The sequence below is a fragment of the Mus musculus genome, chromosome 15 (genome assembly GCF_000001635.26).
Source record: "Mus musculus strain C57BL/6J chromosome 15, GRCm38.p6 C57BL/6J".
Taxonomy (NCBI): Eukaryota; Metazoa; Chordata; class Mammalia; order Rodentia; family Muridae; genus Mus; species Mus musculus.
The window spans coordinates 46,487,768-46,498,061 of NC_000081.6; the positions used below are offsets into that span (position 1 = coordinate 46,487,768).

The 10,294-nt window shown below is 35.1% G+C and overlaps 1 long non-coding RNA gene across 1 annotated transcript in view; it reads right to left on the reverse strand.

Moving 5' to 3' along the window:
* 4930523O13Rik (RIKEN cDNA 4930523O13 gene) overlaps positions 1-8,412 on the reverse strand; it is a 60,314-nt gene extending 51,902 nt beyond the window's left edge. The window contains exons 1-2 of the long non-coding RNA NR_040451.1: positions 8,288-8,412; positions 4,462-4,552 (exon numbers count right to left, since the gene is read on the reverse strand). This is a non-coding gene — a long non-coding RNA (RIKEN cDNA 4930523O13 gene). The remainder of the gene's footprint in view (positions 1-4,461; positions 4,553-8,287) is intronic.
* Between the last annotated feature and the right edge of the window lie 1,882 nt (positions 8,413-10,294).

Sequence of the window (10,294 nt, forward strand, 5' to 3'; positions counted from 1 at the left end):
TGATTCCTAATGGTATTCCTCTATACTTATAGATTGGTGACTGGGCCAGTGTCATCAAAGGGGCATCATTATCCAGAGGGGCATCATTTAGCAACTGATGGGAAGAAATGCAGTTAGCCACAGCCCAACACTAGGCATAGCCAGGGGAACACTGGCAAAGAAGGGGAAGAAAAGCTCTAGGATCAGAGCCATAGAGGACATCAGAAAAACATGATCCCCAGAACAACATGAGAAGTTTATTTTCTTTGTAATCATGTATATGTGCCTATGGATACAGAATGCATATATGTGCACATGAATACAGGTTTAAATTGTATGCTATACCTTTAGAGTACCTGTGCTACAACTGCTTGAAAAAGCAGCTCTAGAGGGTATGATGCTTTCTTATGGCTACCCTGAGCACCTGTATTGCCTTCTAATGTCAGACAAGATCAGAAATATTTGGATGATATGGGCATTAATGTCTTAGTTTTGAATGATGAATTTCTAAGGTCAGAATACTTTCAGGTTTGAACCTGGTAACACCTGTCTTCTAGGTACATTGATGCTTCCCTCTCTTTGTGACTTCTTAGTTTTTTGTTTTTTGTTTTCTTCTTTTTGTTGTTCTTATTTGGTTGTTTGTTTTCCACATGTACATAAAGAAATTTCTTGTCTTTCTATTCTAAAATAGGCAGTAGATAATTTACATTAGATATCCATCTTTATAGCTTAATTTAACTTAAATTTTCATATAAAAGCCCTATGTACCAAACCACTTCTACTGGGAATTAGAGTTACAATGTTTGATTTCTTAGGGCAGGAGAAAACATAATCCAGTTCATAAAGGAGGTAATATAATGATCTTCATTTACAAACTAGAAGATATTCATTGAATGGGAATAACATAAAATGATGCAAGATTTTGCAAAATATAATTTTTTTCCTTAAAATTACTAGGCATGTCCTATACCTCTGAGTTTTCGGTAGTTGGCCATTCCTAGGAGAAATGGCAGATTTGTTCAGGGAAGCAGTCATAAGAAGACAACGATAAGTCCTACACCCATGCCAATAATTTCAGCAGTGTTTACAAATAAAATCAGTACATGATTTTGGGAGACAGATATGGTGAATGTTTAAAAGAGGATATGAAAGGAAAGAATCTGAGGGTAGATTTTATTAAGACCTATTGCATATCTGCTTAAAATTCCCAACAAGTTATACATATACTTAAAAATTATTAACAAAATAGAAAAAAGTAATAAATCAAAAGCAGCAATTGTGATGGAAACTGTCATGTTCCTTTTCACAGACAATGACATTGCTTTTGATAGAAGAGAAGAAACAAAGATCAATTATTCTGCCCCTGGGGCAATCTACTAGCCTTCAAGTGATAGTGCTCCCTGCAAATTCCATGCTGGAACTCGATGCAACAGCACTAAAAGTTATGACCTTTGGGAAGTAATTAAATCATAAAAATTCTACTATCGTACAATCTCCCAGGCATTATCTTATTCCTTAGAACAGAAAACTCCCCGGCTATGTGTCTCTGGAAATACCTTCATAGACTCCCCTCTAAGTATGTATTACCTACCTACTAGGGTTTTCTCAAGCTTGTTAATTAAAAATAAAAATTAGTCATCAATTTTACTGTTTAAGCCTTAAAAAGAAAAAAAATTGGCCGTATTCAGTTTTCTATGGAAAGCATTCCCAGATAGACCTACCATATTTCAAACTTAGACCATAATGTCTTTCCAATAACAGCAGTAATCCCAACAAGTTTTTCAAGATATGAGCTAATCATGAAAATACTGAAAAATGAATGTAATTCCATGTATGCAATATAATTATGAATTTTAATCATTACCTACAAATATCATTTTTTCAAAAATAAGGACAGGATCATTAAAAGAAAAGAGAGCAAAGTTAAAACATAAAAATGTATGAACTATAAGTATTCTAGTGGAGTAAAATACATTTACAATAACTTGTCAGCTCCCACCATAAACATTGCCTTTGTCCACAGACATAAAAGAAAATCTTTCATTCTCTTATATATGTTGGTAAAATAATATTTTATTTAGCCTGATTGAAAATACCTAACTTTTTCAGAAAACTGGGTTTTAAAAAGCCTTAGGGATCATGTTGCATCATTAGCAAATAAAATGAAATGTATAAATGTACTTTATGTCCAGCATAAGAAAAATGTGATTGGAATCTCTGCTTTGTCACTGCAACTAGGAGAAAAGATGAAAGGTGGAATCACACTGGTACTTGATATTACAATTATGAAATGTGAAACAGTCTTTTATGAAAGTTAAAACTATTTTTATTTATTTGCCAGGAAAATAGTCTAGTCAAAGTAGGCAAGACCCAGTTTCCCTTCACATCCACAATAGTAAGTGACATTTTTTTTTTATGTATTCTTTCACCATGACAGCATGAATAGGGATTCTTAACCAGAACTCTATGAAGGTTTGAGAGGCAAAGAGTGAAACAGCACAAAAATAAACATAAAGATTGGCAGGGGCCTCTCCAGCTAAGGTAATCTTCTTTAACATTTCCAGTTCAAAAAAACAAACCAATGAGTTATGTCATATCTGTAAGTAGAAATAAGTAGGGACAGAATGGCCATAAGGGGTGTGTGTGTGTGTGTGTGTGTGTGTGTGTGTGTGTGTATGTAACAGTTTATATCTTGTGCCTTGACAACTGTCAGAAATCTTCAAAAGGAAAGGAATGTCCACCACTCTGTTATTATAAATGTTAAGTGAGTTTACAGAAATCCACTTTCACCCCAATACAATGTAATATTCAATGTAGTATAACCAATCGTTAATAAAAGTAGCAAAAATACTATTTAAGAATACTTACAAAGACATTTTACAATAACTACTTTAGTTTATTCATTAAAAAAATAAACCAAAAATATAATGCTGTATGAGTGAGTCTTGTTACAATATCTGTTTGCTATTTTAAAAAGTATTATATTCTAACCAGGCAGTGGTGGTGCCTTTAATCCCTGCACTTGAGAGGCAGAGGCAGAGGCAGGCACATCTCTGAGTTCACAGCCAGCCTGGTCAACAAAGTGAGTTCCAGCTCGGGCAGGGCTACACAAGAAAATCCTGTCTCAAAAACAGAGAAACAAAAACAAAAAACAAACAAACAAAAAACAAAACAAAACCTAAAAAACAAAAAACAAAAAGTAAAACAAAACCTAACTCAAAGAAACAAAAACAAGCAAGTAAACAAATAAGAAAGCAAACAAACAAAAATAACAGTGAGAATTTGACACAAATGATCATACTGTTTTTAGGCAGTGTTTTGTTGTGCATTGCTTTCCTTATCCTTGCTGAAGAGTACTCAATTAATTTAGGAGAGGTCTTGCCTTCATTGTTATGAGTGTGAGGTTTTTGTTTTTTGTCTTTTGTTTTGTTTTCTGTTTTTTTTAACATATTTTTACATTAGCTTTAGTGCTTGCAAACACTTTCTAGATTTTTCTTAAATCGCTCTCCATGCTCTTTCAAATCTTGTAACTTGCATCCATATTTTGAGGGTAAGTAGTAAGATTTTCTTTTGTTCATGATCACTTTTAGTAATTCAAGTACTTATATGAAAATGTGAATTTTAGAATCACATATGTACATTATCATGTCGACAAAACACATTTTTTGTCTGAATAAGAATCCTGAAAAGAACTGTTGGCTGATTATAATCACAAGACTTTCATGGTCTCTCTGAAGATTTATAAAGACATAATTTAAAAGCGTTTATATACATATATATATATATATATATATATATATATATATATATATATATAAAACTTTATGAAATTTAAACACTTGTTTGTCCTTAATAGGTATATGATTTAAGTACTATGATATAATAAATCTGCTACACATAGATGAAATTAGTCCATACGATTATAATAATAGCATTGTAAGAGTAATAGAGGAAGCACATATACTATAGGACATACACATTGAGCACAGATTTTAGAGTGTTTTAGAGCAAGACAATGTTGTTTGGTTATTATTGGACAATATATACATATTTATATAGATATTTAGATACATAGTAGATATTTATTACATATTATATATCTAATATATATTAGATATGTATTATTAGATATTTATATATAGATATTTATGTAGTGAATAATACTTAGCTTAGTAAGTTGAACTTAAATATAGAATACTTTTATCAGTTTCACTATTAGCATTTTGGCACTTAAATATTATATTAATTTCAATATTTTAAATAGCTAAGAAAGAAAGAGGGGAAAATTATTTTATTTAGATTTACTTATTTCCACATAAATTCTGATTTTTTGAATATCTTAATTAATGCTGTTCCAGTATATCTTCTATACAACAAACACACACATACACACAGACAGACACATATGCACACAAACATAAACACACACACACACAGACATATTTGTCATCTAGCTATCTGAATTATATAGTAAAAACTAACCTTTCCTCAGAGAATAAGAGTTTTATAATAGATGCTGTTCACTGGAATTCTCCAAATTCTTCATGTCTAAGACCATAAAGTTACTTTACATCTGTAAAGATATTTTGAGAACATGAATATATATATATATATATATGATGCAGACATTATTTATATATATGTGTATACCACTATATATTATATTGTGCATCTATATCACTATGCATCATTTGAAAAATAAATAAACTGCTTGTCTTCATAAGTTACCTGTCTTCTTGTGACAAATTTTTTAACAAAAATCAAACTTAAGTATGGGATTATTATTTTTATTTATTTATTCAGTTTACTTCCCTTTCACAGCCCCCACTCCCTCCTCTCCTTCCAATCCCAACCTCACAAGTCCCTTTCCCCATTACACCTTCCCATTCCCCTTAGAGAAGCAGAAGCTCCCCACCCCATCGGTACCACCCTACCATGGGACATGCAGGACTAAGCAAATTTCTCCCACTCAGGCTCCAGCAGCAGTCCAGTTAGAGGAAGAGGCAATAGAGCATCAGAGTCAGAGACATCCCCTGCTGCAATTGTTACGGGACCCACATGAAGACCAAGCTGAACATGTGCTACAAGTGTGTAGTGGGCCTAGGTCCAGTGCTTGCATGCACATTGATTGGTGATTCAGTTTCTGTGAGTCCACATGGGCCCATATTAATTGACACTGTAGGTCTTCTTGTGGTGTCTTTGACCTCTTAAACTTGCTCACTTGATCTTCCACTCTTCCTCAAGACTACTGAGCTCTACCTGATGTTTGGCTGTGGGTCTCTGAATCTGTTACCATCCACTATTAGATGAAGTCTCTCAGGGCACAGTTTTGATAGGCTCCTGTCTACAACCACAGCAGGGTATCATTTATTGTGTTAGTGGTTGGCTCTTTCCCATGGAATGTGTTTCAAGTTGGGACAGTCATTGGTTGGCAGTATCCTTAATCGCTGCTTCATTTTTATCCCTATGCATCTTGTAGGCAGGACAAATTTTGCATCAAAGGTTTTATGGGTGAATTGATGTCCCCTCCTTCCACTGGAATTCCTACCTAGCTATAGAAGGTGGCCACTTCAGTCTCCATATGCCTCTGTGCCTCCACCTTCCCACTACTAGGAGTCTCAGCTATGGCCACCCCATAGACAGCTGGAAGCATTTTTCTGGCTAGTCCCAGTGATTCCACTCATTGATTTCCATTCTCTGTCCAGCCCCCTACCCAACTACTCCCCAGACCTGATCAACACCCCTTTCCCTTCCTTATCCTCGCCCCCACTAAGTTCCCTCCATCTACCTTCAATATCAATTTTATTTCCACTTCTGAGTGTTAAAGGGCACAAACTTTAAGATATTTAGCAAAAATAAGTATAAATGAACATCTTACAGACTACATAACACAATGTAGCCTGTACTGGAAATTTGCAAAGAGATTTATTTTTCTTTTATCCCACATGGCAATTACATGACATGATAAATATATTTATTTGGTTGTCTCTTGTAATTATCTCCTTGAAGCTATGTATATCAAAATATATATTTATTTTGAATACATACAAGAAAAGGAGTTAAAACAGGCCCTCAATAGTGAGAATAATGAGAATGTGATGTCGTAAAACACTTGATTAAGAAAAAAATTAGTTAATACTCTGTTTCCGGTGAAAAAGAAACTTCCTTTAATGACCAAACAACTGTAAGCATTAGAAACTCCCATCCCTGTCCTCCAAGGTGAATGAAAAGAGAGAGAATGTCTATCCTTCCCCAGGGATCTCATGGGACACTTGTATTAGTAACCTCTTATGATGGTGATATAAGACCTTAAATAATGAACTTAAGGGAGGAAGAACTTACTCTGGCACACAGTTTGAGAAGATATTAGTTAGCAATTTCCTCCACGATTAAGCATTTCATCTTGGAGGGAAATGCTTTAAGACTCAAGATGTTATAGAATGGAAGCTCATTAAGACACAGGGAAGAACTGATTCAGAGGTCCCAGGAAATCCCTGAAACTGACAAGCTGAGCTAAACCCCTTTCTTCCCAAGTTTGTGTAAAAAGTAAAGATGTCTGTAGAGTAGAAAGCAGGCAAGGTGCCTGGGAGAGGTATAAACAAGACACAACAAGTATGAAACACTCTGATCCTGCTGATCTGTCTGCAAGTTCTGCAGGGTGCTCCCTGATGACAGCTTTCAAGAACTGTCACCATGCTGAGGTGGGCTTTGTAAGGTGTGGCTCAATTGAGTTATCCTTGCTCCTGTGAGTAACCCCTCATCCATACCCCTAGAATTACGAAGAATAAAACTATTTGGTTTACTAGGATGGACTGCTGGACTTTCTTTGGTCTGCTATCCGTTCCCTGCCTGGGGTAAGTAGCATTTGTTCAAGTCTCCCTGAGAACAGTGTTACACAACCGTGGGTAGTCTGTCAAGCTATAAAAACACAGTAATGAGAATGGTTGCTTTTTTGTGGATGTTTATAGCATCCAGTTGACAGTGAAGACCCATAGTTTTAGACTCAGAATCGGAGGTAGACCCATAATTCCTTGCCCTCCTTATCCTAAAACGTTTCAATAACCTTTCAAAACAGAGCCATCAGCAGGGAACCAATGTTCAATGGATTATGGGGGCTGCTCCCATTCAAACACAAAAGCAGTCTCCTTTAGAAGTTTCCTTCCCCTCAATTGAACCACTAATGGCTGTTGTCCTCTCATTTCTTGGCTCATGGCCCCAATGTGAGTTACACATTGGCATGAATGGCAGAGTAACCACAGATCAAATCATACCCGTCACGTCAAAGTTATTTTCAAGGGATTCAGGAAAGAGAAAACAACACCCCAAAGCTCTTTTAGGCCGAGTGAAGAAAAAAAAAATGGTGCCACAAAGGACGGACATTTTGCAGACAGAGGAACAGGAAATGAACCATTTAAAAGCATTGTTTATATACACTCCAAAGGAATCAGCTCCAATTTCAGTTAAGATTACAGAAGACTTGGATACATTTTATATTTTCTTTTCAGAAGTGTAAAAAATACTACTTTGGCTCAAAGTTTAAGGCTTTCCTCCTTCAAGGCATCATGACTAGTAGTTTGGGTTAGCTAGTCACACCCTGTCCACATTCAAAAGTAGGCAGTGGTGTAGTTTCGTTCTGTTTGTTTTCCCTGTTGTCCTCACTTGAAGACTCAAACTTATAGAATGCTGCTGTTCAGAATTACAGTATGTCTTCCTGCCTTAGCAACATAATCCAAATAACCTCTCAGAAATGTCGGGCAAGTAAAACCATTTCACCAGACAGAAAAACTGGTGATGTCAAACTGATTAAGAAACCCTGACAATTCTCATCATACAGATAGACGGTGTTTGAATCCTGTCCTGTACCATGCTACCATAACACCCTATTAAGAGGATCTTGAATACTGGTGAAATAGCATATAGCCTGTAGTTCTCCATACTAATGAGGTATCTATATTGGCCCTGAGTGTCAAGTCAAAGAGTGTCCCTTCCTGGGCATCCCTTACTGAAAAGGTATTTAGTCTCGAGTTTACCCTGAGTAAGTAATATATATTCATTTGTGTCATGATTAAACAATTTGGCCAAGTAAGGACTGTTCCTTCTCATCAAGGATAACTGCCCGGAGTCCAAGTGTTCCATAGAAGGTCTCTTTACACTCCTGGCACTCACCCTGAGCTCAGCCAGATTTCCCCTGACCCAGGAAACATCACAGGTCCTCATGCCCCTTTCTCAGCTCTTCATGGTTCTAAGCAGCTTCTAGGTGCCCAGGAGTTTGAGAACCAGACCTCCCTCCCAGCTCCTGCCATTTCACCTGAGAAACACCCTGAGAAACACCATGAGTAACATGGGCTTGGACCTCGATTTTGGGCTGCATTTCATCTCTCCTGAGCTGCTTGTCAGCATTCCATGAGTCTGGCATCCCAATGGAAAGAAAGCAAAGTAGCATCGGGCCTCTGTATTTTGCCTCCCCCAGCGGCATTCTGACATCACAACCGTGAGGCTGTAACTTAGAACCACACACACAAAGATTCTCAGAGACTTGTTCCTTAGAATATCAGTGAAGATGACTATTACTCAAGTTGGATAGTAGCTGACATAAAAATAATAAAGTTATATAAGTTTTTAATTTTTTAATCAAAGGTTGTCACATTAAACTGAGTTTCTGGGGTTTTCTGTTGTTATTCTTGTGTTGTTTTGTTTAGTGTGGTTGGTGTTTAGCTTAATTTTCATTTCAGTAATAATTATACGTTGAGCTGGATGTATTGACTCACATCTGTCACCTCTGCACTGGGTTGCTGAGGTGTCCTGATTGCTGTAAATTTGAAGCCTTCTAGTGTTTCTATAAATTATGTGTCAATATATGAGTTTAAGCAGACAGTGCCTTCCAGATACAGAAGTGCTGATATATACATGAGCTCACAGAGACTGTGGAAGCATGCACAGGCCCCACAGCTTCAAGCCTAAAGACATCCCAGAGATGGAAGTGGGTAGTGGGACAAAAGTTATCTGAAACTGGCATTCACTTCCAAATGAAACATTAGTTCTCTTAGTTCTACACTCATTGGACCTATTAGTCACTCTTAACTGTAGACCCCCATGCCAAGTCAATACAAACCAACCTCAGCTCTGTATTTGTAGACATTTTTGTATCATATTATTTTGTTTAGAAAGTTTTTGGCTTACTGGTCTTTTGCTTTAAATTTGGGACTCTGATTTTGTGATTTTCATAAGATTTGAATGTGAATATACATGTGTCTCTTGAGATTTTTGTTCCTGTTTTAAATTACTTAGAATAAAGAGACAAATTTTGTTTTTAAGGAGAGGAAGAAAGAAGTGATATGAAGCTGTTTAAGTGGAAAGAAGGGGAGGATCTTGGAAGAATTGGGGAATGAAAACCATAAGAATAATATATTTTTATCAAAAATGTAAATAAATAAACAAACAAATATGTTATACTATTTTATTAAATACATATAAAGTCATAAATTCTAGAAACTATGGAAATCTCAACATCTTTAACAATAATCATGTCTTCAAACTAACTTTATAGATGTGAAATTACTTTGTAGTCTTAGACATAAAATATTTGGAGAAATTCCTGTACCCAACATATATTATAACCTTTTAATCTCTATGGGAAAGTTATTTTCACTATACTAATTATACATTATATTATATTATAATTAACTTATATTAAATTATATTGTATTATATATTAAATTAATTATACTTATATTAAATTATATCATATATATTAAATAATGTATTAAATTATATTATATGATTAACTTAAATAAAATAATTAATGATGTTAAAAAAAGATAAATTTATAATATGAAAATATACATCAATTTTTATTATTATATTATTAAATGTCTATGTAGAGACAAATATGTTTTCAGAAAATGTCATATGTTTAGCTCAACTGTATTCATAGCACGTAACATAGTTTACATAGTTAAAACTTCCAGTACTTTGAAACACTTTCTTTACCTTTGAATTCAAAATGTCACAGTCTGTGGTTCTCAATCTTTCTGCTCTCCAGTCCTTTAATATAGTTCCTCATGTTGTGGTGACCACCAAATCATAAAGTTCCTTTTTTTAATACTTTGTAACTAATTTTTCTACTGTTATAAATTGTAATGTAATTATCTGATAAGCAGAATGGTTTTTGGCAACCCTGTGGAAGTAGCATTCTGTTCCAACGGAGTCTTAACCCACAGGTTGAGAACCACTGCCCTGGATCCATCTAATTTAAGTGTTGTGATTTTGCCAAAATACTAAAATATTATATGTGATATTATCTTGTCAAGGATAT